A 10,422-nucleotide genomic window follows, 5' to 3' on the forward strand; every position below is an offset into this window, starting at 1 on the left:
CCAGCCCTTTGCTTATTGTGCTGGCTTGCTACTTGCAGGGAGTTGTTAGTGGGGATTAAGCAAGCTTTGCGGTAGTGAGTACAACTGCTTAGTAAACTTGTGGTTTGCTAAGCAGGGTTTGCTTTGGTTTTTATTTGGATGGATGATTACGTAGCACTGTCTGCTGTAAATTATTCCCCTTAGGGAGATGGGGCTGTAGCTCAGCTGTAGGGCATCAGCTCTGAATGCAGAAGGTCCCAGGTTTGATCGCTGGCATCTCCAGGTAGGTCTGGGAAAGACCCATCTGAAATCCTGAAGAGTTGCTACCAGTCTGGGACAGTACTGAGCTAAATGTACCAATAGTCTAATTCCGTTTAAGGCAGCTTCCTATATTCCTATGTAATATAGGGGAATATTCAGAAGTGGTGTTGTGACCCCAATAATCTCCTTCTCCTGGATAAACAGATTAGGCTTCAGTTAGGAGTGCTGGGAAAAAACCCTGGCTTGGAATAGGGGTGGGCCGAACTGGTTTGACTCAAACCAGGTTCAATTTGATACGGCCTGGGTAAACTGATTCGAGCTGAAACAGGAATGCCTGTCCCCCCAAGTTTGAACCAAACTGGGCCCAGTTCAGATTGAACCAGTTTGGTCCAGTCTGACCCAGGCCGAGAGGATATGCTTGTAAAGGGGAATCTGGTGAAGATTCCCCTTTACAAGCAAAGGGGATTCCTACCTCTAAAGGATTCCCCTTTACGAGCATAGTCCCTTGGACCACCCCAAACTGGTTCAACCCAGTTCAACTACACGAACTGAACCACCAGCTGGTTCGGAACTGGTTCTAATTCAAACGGAACCTCCAAGAATGGTTCTGTGCACACTCCTAGCTTGGAGTAGACCATGCTGGACAAATTGGACCAATGGCTCAGTATAACATGCCTTGATATATGCTCATGGTCTGGAACCTCCACGGGGGCCTGATGGGATCAGGGGTGTTTCCCCATGTCCCCATATGATTCTGTTTCCCACTGCCTTCCTCAAGGGCACCAGGGACTGCCACTACAAGGAAGATAACGTTGAATATCATGGATGTGACCACCTCTCCCATTGCCCTCAATTCCTTTTTACAGGTCTGGAGTCACAACACAGCTTCTTTGGGCAGCTGCCAGCGACACAGCTTCCCAACAGGGCCCACCACTGACAGCTGCCTTTGGGTCCTCCTGTGACCGGGCCTGGATGGAATTCTTCTCTCCATAATCCTCCAGTGTAACACCATCATCTGAGGCAGTATTGGGGGGTGGGGGTGGAATGGTAGTAGACTCACCGTTCCCCAGAATGTTGCCTAATGGGGGTATTGTGGAATGAAATGTTGGTTGTAAACCAAGGCTGACTCAGTCCTGGAGACAGCTCTGCTGATTCACTGGGTGAGATTCACTGGGTGAGAGCTTCACCAAGATTCACTGGGTGAGAGCTTTGCTCATTCTTTTGGAGGAGCTCTTGTTAGCCATATTGGGAGGGTAGGAAGGAGTTTCTTCCCCAAAGTCAAACTGACTACAGACTTGGAACATAGGAAGCTGCCATATACTGAGTCAGACCATTGGTCTATCTAGCTCAGTATTGTCTTCACAGACTGGCAGCGGCTTCTCCAAGGTGGCAGGCAGGAATCTCTCTCAGCCCTATCTTGGAGAAGCCAGGGAGGGAACTTGAAACCTTCTTCTCTTCCCAGAGCGGTTCCATCCCCTGAGGGGAATATCTTCCAGTGCTCACACTTCTAGTCTCCCTTTCATATGCAACCAGGGTGGACCCTGCTTAGCTAAGGGGACAAGTCATGCTTGCTACCACAAGACCAGCTCTCCTCTCTATCTTGCCTAGATAGACCAGTATTGTGTGAATAGATAGACCAGCGTTGTGTTATCAGACTCTATAAGTCTGATAACAGATGACCATATGAACTTCCTCCTGGAAGTTCCCCTCTTTTACAAAAGACCACAGTTCAGTGATAAAGGACACACTATGATTTTCACCTTTTAATGCATTCCTTCCTCCAAAAAGCTCACAACAACCCTCTGAAGTCACTTAAGTTGAGGGCGTGGGTGACTTGCCCCAAGAAAACCCAGGACACTTCCTAGCTGAACGGGAACTAGAACCCAGGCCTCTCTGGCCCTCATGCAGTCTTCTGTCCGCTACAACATGCTATGTCTTGCATGATTTGCATGCAGAAAGCCAAAGGTTCAGTACCAGGCATTTCCAGTTAAAAGGATCCCAGGCTAGGAGAGACCCCTAGAACTAGATGGCGTGAATGTACCAATACGGAATCAATAATAGAGAGAAGCTCTAAGGTGCCCTAGAAATATGGAATTTATAAGGCGTAACTGCTTTGTGAACATTGTTATTGGTGAAAAGCAGTTCTGTAAACTACTTTGAGGACTTTGGTCAGTTGAGTGGCATATAAATCTAATAGATAAATAAGTAAATACAATCTATAGATATACAAAATCATAATATTCCAAGTGTACTTTAGAGCAGTGTTTCTCAACATTTTTGGAGTCATGGACCAGTACATTATCCATGCGCTGTTTCCTGGACCAGCAGTTAGTAAGGGGGTTGCCCCCCTCACCCCCAACCCTAGGCACCCCCCCAAAAAACAATTTCAGGCAGCTCTCCAGAGCTCATTTTCAGGCAGCCCTCGCTGCTGGATAATGTTCATTCCGAGGAAGTGAAATGAACGTTATCCAGCAGCAAGGTCTGCCTGGAAATGAGCTCCAGAGAGCTCTCGGTGGCCCCCGCTGGCCCAAAATTGGTTTTTTGGGAGAGTGATTTTTATTAGTGATGCCTTATGGACCGGTACCCGACACTTTGCGGACCAGCACCGGTCTGTGGACCGGTGGTTGAGAAATACTGCTTTAGAGCAGGGATTCCCAACATTGGATCCTCAGATCCTCAGACTACAACTCCCGTCAACTGCATCTACAATGGCTTTGCGGCTGGGGAGGATGGGCGTTTTGGTCCAGACGAAGCTGCCTACTCTAGGGTCAGACCATTGGTTCATCTAGCTCAGTATTGTCTACACTGATTGGCAGCAACTCGCTAGGATTAGGATAATTATCCTAATCCTACATAATCCAAACGCCACCTTAAGTGGTGCAGCAAGGAAATTCATTCATTCGATTTCTATACTGCCCTTTCAAAAATGGCTCAGGGCGGTTTACACGGAGAAATAATAAATAAATAAGATGGATCCCTGTCCCCAAAGGGCTCACAATCTAAAAAGAAACATAAGATTGACACCAGCAACAGTCACTGGAGGTACTGTGCTGGGGATGGATAGGGCTTGAAATGCTTGACTAACAAGCAGTAGGTTGCCGGTTCAAATCCCCACTACTACTATATTGGGCAGCAGCAATGTAGGAAGATGCTGAAAGGCATCATTTCATACTGCGTGGGAGGAGGCAATGGCAAACCCCTCCTGTATTCTACCAAAGTCAGCTACAGGGCTCTGCATGCAAAGCATGTGTGCTATCACTGAGCTAAGCCCGCTGCCCAAGATCCCTGCCTGAGACCATTGTTCTCTCTAATTTTTTTTTCATCTGTGAGTTTTGTTCTGGGCAGCAGTATCACGGCAGTGTGCGTGCACGTGCATTCAGAGTGGGGCCTTCCTGATTCAACCTGAGCGGGATCTAAATTGAACTGAATGGACTTCCAAAAACTTGTGAGCGCGTGCACATGCACATGCTTTAGAGGGAACACTGCCTGGGACCCTGGAGAGTCACTGCCAGTCAGAGCAGATGACACTGGACTAGATGGAGAAATACTCTCACTGTGTATAAGACAGTTTCATATCACCCACCTCTGCAGGGATGCAGGGCCTATTAGGTTGGTCCACTGGGGAAGATTATTGGATCCAATAGGATTCCAAGAAGCCCAGGAAGTGTTTAGAGTTTGCTCTGCTAGTGATTCTGTCGATACTCTGGTGCAAACATGGAATACTGAACACACTAGAGCAGTAGACACAGTTGCTGCTCTTTGACCTGCTTCAAAAATTAGCCCTATGGTATTCAGATGAACTACAGGAGCTGAAGCAGCGAGGTAGATGACTAGAGCGCAAATGGAAGAAGACTTGCCACAAATCCAACAGAGCACAACACAGAGAACATTTGAAGATCTAAGCTCTGGCAGTGCAGGTGGCAAAGAAGCAGTTCTTTTCTGCCTGCATTGCTTCCATAAATTCACACCCAGCGGAGTTGTCTAGGGTTGTGAGGGGGATAGAATATGCCCCCTCCCCCTTGAATTTGAACTTGGAACCTTCAATCACTTGCTATGATGTTTTCAGTGATTTTTTTGCAGATAAAATATCTCATATTCAGGTTGAACTGGATTCCACAGTTACTGCAGAGTCTATTGTGGAGGTGTCCATCAACTCCTCTTATAGGATTAGATTGGATCACTTTCAGTTTGTGGCTGTGTGGGCAAACTGCTTCAGACTGTACGCCCTACAACCTGTTCTCTTTACCCTTACCCAACTTAGCTTATTTCATCTGGTAATCTTATTATCAGAGAGGGTCTGGTAAATATAAATGCTACTCTGAGAGAGGGCAGGATGCCTCGTCTTAAGGAGGCTATTATTAGACCTTATTTGAAGAGACCTGCATTGGATCCCTCAGAGTTAGCTACAAACCCATTTCCAGTCTTCCATGGTTGGGCAAGGTAATTGAGCACGTGGTGGCCTCTCAGCTCCAGGCAGTTATGGATGATGGGTTTGGATATCATCAGCTACTAGTTGGAGGGTTAAAGGCCACCTCCAGCCTCAAAGGCAGGATGCCAGTTGCAGTTGCAGTTAAAGGCCACCTCCAGCCTCAAAGGCTGGATGCAACTGAGTACCAGTTGCAGGGGAGTGGCAGCGGGATAGGGGGCATGCCCTCGGCTCCTGCCTGTGGCTTCCAGAAGCATCTGGTGGGCCACTGTGTGAAACAGGATGCTGGACTAGATGGGCCTTGGGCCTGATCCAGCAGGGCTGTTCTTATGTTCTTATGATACAGATAATCTAGACCCATTTGAAAGTGGCTTTTGAGCAGGCTGTGGGGTTGAGATTGCCTTGGTTAGCCTGATGGATCATCTCCAATTGGCTATCGACAGAGGGAGTGTGACTCTGCTGATCCTTTTGGATCTCTTGAGACTTTTGATACCATTGACCATGGTATCCTTCTGGGTTGCATGAGGGAGGTGGGATTGAGTGGTACTGTTTTATAGTGGTTCCATTCCTACCTCTCTAGTAGATGCCAGATGGTGTTGCTTGGAGACTGCTGCTCTGCAAAGGGAGAACTAAGGTAAGGAGGCTCCATATTGTCTCCAAGGCTCCATACTGTCTCCAATGTGCTTTAACATCTATATGAAACCACTGTTATCATCATCAGGAGATTTGGTGCAGGGTGTTATCAATATGCTGATGCTCATCAGGAAATGGCATAACTTCCCTAAATGGCATAACTTCCCTAAATGCCTGCCTGGAGGTAGTAATGGACTGGATGAGGGATAAAAAACTGAAGTTGAATCCAAATAAGACGGAGGTACTGACTGTGGAGGGTTGGACTCAAGAGATGGTTTAGCCCATTCTGGATGTTGTTGTTGTTGTTATCTACATTTTCTAACCTGCTCTTCCTCCAAGGAGCCCAGAGTGGGGCCAGCCACCATGCTGGCTCTTAGATCTGCCCATTCTGGATGCCCATTCTGGATGTATCTGAATGATCAGGTATGTAGCTTAGGTGTGCTCCTCAATCCAAAACCCTTTCTGTCGGGTTTTGAGGTTGAGGAAGTAGCCAGGAGCACTTTTTATAAGCTTTGACTGATATGTCAGCTACTCCTATTTCTGGAGGTAAATTATCTTAAAACAGTGGTGCATATGCTGGTAATGTCCAGGCTTGACTACTGTAACGCATTCTACGTGGGGCTGCTTTTCAGTGTTGTTCTAATTTTTCTTATCTGTGTGCAGAATGAGTTTTGTTCTGGGCAGCAGTATCATGGCAGTGTATGCGAATGTACATCCAGAATGGGGCCTTCCTGATTCAACCTGAGCAGGATCTAAAATCAGCTGAGCGAACATAGAAAAAATGTGTGTGCGAGCACATGTGCACATTATAGAGGGAACACAGCTGCCTTTGTACGTAGTCTGGAAACTACAATTGGTACAGAATGCGGCAGCCAGACTAGTCTCTGTGACAACCTGAATGGACTATATAACACTGGTTTTTAAAGAACTGCACTGGTTGCTGATATTTTTCCGAGCAAAATACAAAGTGCTGGTCATTACCTATAAAGCCCTCAGCAATGGCTTAGGTCCATGGTACTTAACAGAGTGCCTTCTCCATCATGAAACCAGTCACCTATTAAGGTCATCTGGAGAGGTCCGGTTACATTGCCACTGGCTCGTTTGGTGGCGACTCGTGACTAGGCCTTCTCTGTGGCTGCTCTGTGACTAGCCCCCTAGTCTGCAGCTTGAGTCTTCTGGGGAGATTTGCTCTGTAGAACCAACCTCCAGCCATATCAGTTTTGCAGTGCACCTGTTCCCTGTTTGTAGCACATAGTGGTTTCCTATGCACAGCATGTTTGAAAGATGAAGGGTCCTGGGTGTACTCCCTGTTGATGCTGGGGAGAGATTGGAATGGATGCCTTTTCAGGGTCTTTTTTTTGGGGGGGGGTCCCCTGCTAACTGAGCAAAGGGGCACCTTTTAAAAGTAGCGATTCTCTTATATTTAGCAGGGGGAGAGCAACTGGCCCTATCCATCCCCAGCACAGCATCCCTCCAGTGGCTGTTGCTGGTATCTATCTTATGTTTCTTTTTTAGATTGTGAGCCCTTTTGGGGGCAGGGAGCCATTTTATTTATTTATTTATATTCATGTAAACCACTTTGGGAACGTTTGCTAAAAAGTGTAAAGATATGTCCGTTGCCTCCGTATCTTCCAAACCCGTGGCTCAGCAATCATCTCTGATCATACTAGCTAGGTGCATTGCTATCCCATGGCAGGGTGTCCCAGAGCTCAATGAAACTCTGGACATCCTGGGCCTTTCTGGGATTCGTTTCCCTCCCAGTCTGGTCTGCTGCTTGTGAGGCTGTCACTACAAAGCCGGGAAAGGAGGAGTTAATTCCTCTCCAAACAGTGTTTGTACCCCAAGGGAAAGCAAAAGGTCAGGGATGGAGTTTCTGGCTTATGTCTCTGCGGAGATGTAAATCATGCATCTGGAGAAAGAGAGAAGGGAGAGGCTGGGCTGCTGCCCCACAAGCCTGTGTGCCCCCCATCCTGTCTGTCTCTGTGCTGCATGCGCGCGCACACACACACACACACCACGGTCAAATTCCCTCACCCTCTTTTGGGCACTAGAGCCAGGGACAAGCTTTCTGGAGTCACCCTTTGGTCCATCTGTCCATCCATCCTGAAGGCAGAGGAATGTCCAGAGAATAAACACCACCAGAGCAGGGGCCTTTTGGAGGGACTGGAATAACAAGAGAGTTGCTGCGAGCTGGGACATGGGCAGGTCTGTGGGTAGCCAAGGAGGGGGAGGGCTGCAAGCAACATGGACACAGCTATAAGCTGCCCCAGAGAGTGAAGGTTGCGGGAGGGAGGTTCGTGGCATGGGACACAAGAAGCACTCTCTTGGGTGTTGTTTTTTTTAAAGCAGGATAAGTAAAGTAGGCAGACACAGGCTGTCTGCTGTTTGATGGAAAATATTACCTGATCGTCGCGTTTGAGGCGGAGCAGCGAGATCACTGGTGTGGGAAAAGATGAAGTAGCGGAGACAGACAGAAGGGGAGAGGAGAGAAGGGAATGGAAGGAAGGGAAGGGGCTTCAGGGAACACAAGAGACATTCCAGAGGGCCAGCCGCTGCCGTGTTGGGGTGAGACGGGAGGAAAGACAGGAAAGAATTGTGAGGCTCCTTCCAGGCGTATTGTAGCAGAAGTCTTTGAAGTGCCACCCGACAGATGAGAGAGAGAGAGAGAGAGAGAGAGTTTAAGAACATGCCCAGAGCCAGCCAAAGACAGGCAGATCAAGTTGATTAGGCAGCTCCACAAGCTAGAAAGAGAGAAGAAGGGGAAAGAGGAACAGACAGCGAGGTAATTAAAGAGGTAAGTCGGCACTTGCCATCCAGGCGCCTGCTTACCTTTCTGCCCTGCTCTCTTTTCCCCTGAGGGGGGCTGCCGGCTGCGCTCTGTGTTTTCCTTCTGTTCACTCCTGCAGGGATCACAGAGGAGGCGAGTCGGTTTCCTTGCTGCTCGGCGCAACGGAGTCTAAGCCGGTCCCTCCCTCCCTCGAGTCGCTCCCTCCCTTCAAGGGAGTGGCAAAGTGCCCTGACGGGTCTCTGTGAGTGTATGTGGGTGTATGTGTGGCCCTGGGCCTTGGAGAGCATGGCGAGTGGAGGGAAGGAGTGTGACATCGCGAGACACTCACTCCCCGGGCGGCTGGTGTGGTGGGTGATTTGGATTCAGCATGTGTCATAGGGTGGATTCGCGTGTGTAGTCAGCACCTGCGGCTCAGGGTCACCACCTTCCTCTTGTGCCTTTAATTCTGAGTCTGTAATAGGCCAAAGCTCCCATTCCATCATGGCAGAGCAGCACCTGTTGATTTTCTGCCTGCCAGGAAGCTGTTAAAAGCACTAGCAGAGTGATTGTGTTCCTGGGGGAGGGCTACTCCACCTACCTGTGGATATCAAAGGTGAGTGAGGACAAGAACAGCCCGGGAGAAGATTCTGTACCTCTAATACTGTGGTTCTGATGGTTGTGGTACCCTGGCTTTGTCGTTGTAGTGGAACAATACATAAGTAATAGTTGTGTTGAAAGAGGCTTTCAGCAGGCGCTACTTCTAGGCTGCAGTGGTGTGTGGGGAGAAAAGCTGTCTGCTAAAATTCCCTCCCCTAGTCAGCTATGGAAGGTACACCCCAGTCCTACAGTGACTTCTGTTGCCATGGTTATCAAACTTTTTTCACCTATCCCCACAACCCAAAAGAATAATGTATTCTCATAACCTTACCCCTGCTAACTTGGTAAAGAGGCAACTTTTAACGTGGTGATTCTCTTTATTTAGCAGGGGGAGAGTAACTGGCCTGATCCACCTGCAGCACAGAATCACTCCAGTGACTGTTGCTAGTGTCTATCTTATGTTTCTTTTTAGATTGTGAGCCCTTTGGGGACACGGATCCATCTTATTTATTTATTATTTCTCTGTGTAAACCACCCTGCACCATTTTTGGAAGGGCAGTATAGAAATTGAATTATTAATAATAATAATAATAATAATGATGATGATGATGATGATGAATATAGTTTTCATTAAATCATGGTAGACTTTCCCCAAAATTTCTCCCCCCCGGGGACTTTTTGATTGTGTTTGCTCATGCCTCCACAGCAGTGAGCAGAAACACATTCTTGATTGGCTGTATTCAAGCTATATTCTGTATTCAATACATGGCTGTATTCAAGCCATGCATGAGCTACATGGTGCTCATCCTGTATAAGCTTACATCTAGCAAGCTTCGCAGAAACATGCTGCTATCCCTATAACCGAAAGACTGTAATATTGACTGGCATACCGCACACTGTCCCGTGAATGGTTTTTGCACCACCCATGCTGCTGTAGGCACATTAAAAAAGGCATTAGTAGCTGTAGTTTCATGCGACTGCATTTGTGGGATATTAGGCATTTGCAGAAGTGCGCTCCTATGCTCCCTCATCACCACAGCCTCTGCCACTGACTTGCAGTTTAAAAACCCAGCATGTCCAGAAAGTAAGGCAGGCTGGAGATGAGAAAGGGCGGTGCTAGCAAGGGAGATGAGGCTGGCTCCATCTCTTGTTTGGTGTCAGGGGGCTGGGCTGAGAGACAAGGTGGGGAGGGGTCAGAAAGGGAGGGCAGTGCAGAACCAGATAGCAGCAGCTGCAATAGTGGATGAGATGATACCTACACTGGCACTGCCCCATGACATGGGTGCTGCCTGAGGCCATCGCTTTACCTTGCCTCATGGATGAATTGCCCTGTCTGGATCAGACCCGAAGTCCATCTAGTCCAGCATCCCTTTGCCAACAGCATCCAACCAAATACCTTTGGGAGCTCACAGGCAGGGCATGAGGGTGATCGTTTCTCTCTCTTTGTCCCAGAATTTACAGAGCTATACTGCGTCTATACAAGGCCGTTGCATTGAGCGACAACAGCGGACAGCGGCTTCAGATGTGTGCCCTCTCTGAAGGAGGATTGCCAAGTGCTGTGGGAGTGTCCCGTTCTTGCTTGTTGGCAAATGGGTTGTACGGCTCGAGGCAGGAACTGTGCTTCTGGCAGGGCATCTGTGCTTTCAACAGATAGGAGGAAGACAGGAGTTCAGCAGTTAGGGAATCACCATGCCAGGAAAAAGAAAAAAAGTTTCCGCTGGTGAACTTCTGTACAGGAACAACTTGCTACCAAGAGCAG

The 10,422-nt window shown here is 48.2% G+C and overlaps 1 protein-coding gene across 1 annotated transcript in view; it reads right to left on the reverse strand.

Annotated features, from left to right (window-relative positions):
• The window catches only part of LOC128348102 (regulator of G-protein signaling 2-like), a 41,076-nt gene extending 32,821 nt beyond the window's left edge, over nucleotides 1–8,255 (reverse strand). The window contains exon 1 of the mRNA XM_053303658.1: nucleotides 8,129–8,255. The gene's annotated coding sequence lies outside the window, so the exon portion shown is untranslated. The remainder of the gene's footprint in view (nucleotides 1–8,128) is intronic.
• Nucleotides 8,256–10,422: the final 2,167 nt, after the last annotated feature.

The sequence above is a fragment of the Hemicordylus capensis genome, chromosome 2, assembly GCF_027244095.1.
Source record: "Hemicordylus capensis ecotype Gifberg chromosome 2, rHemCap1.1.pri, whole genome shotgun sequence".
Taxonomy (NCBI): Eukaryota; Metazoa; Chordata; class Lepidosauria; order Squamata; family Cordylidae; genus Hemicordylus; species Hemicordylus capensis.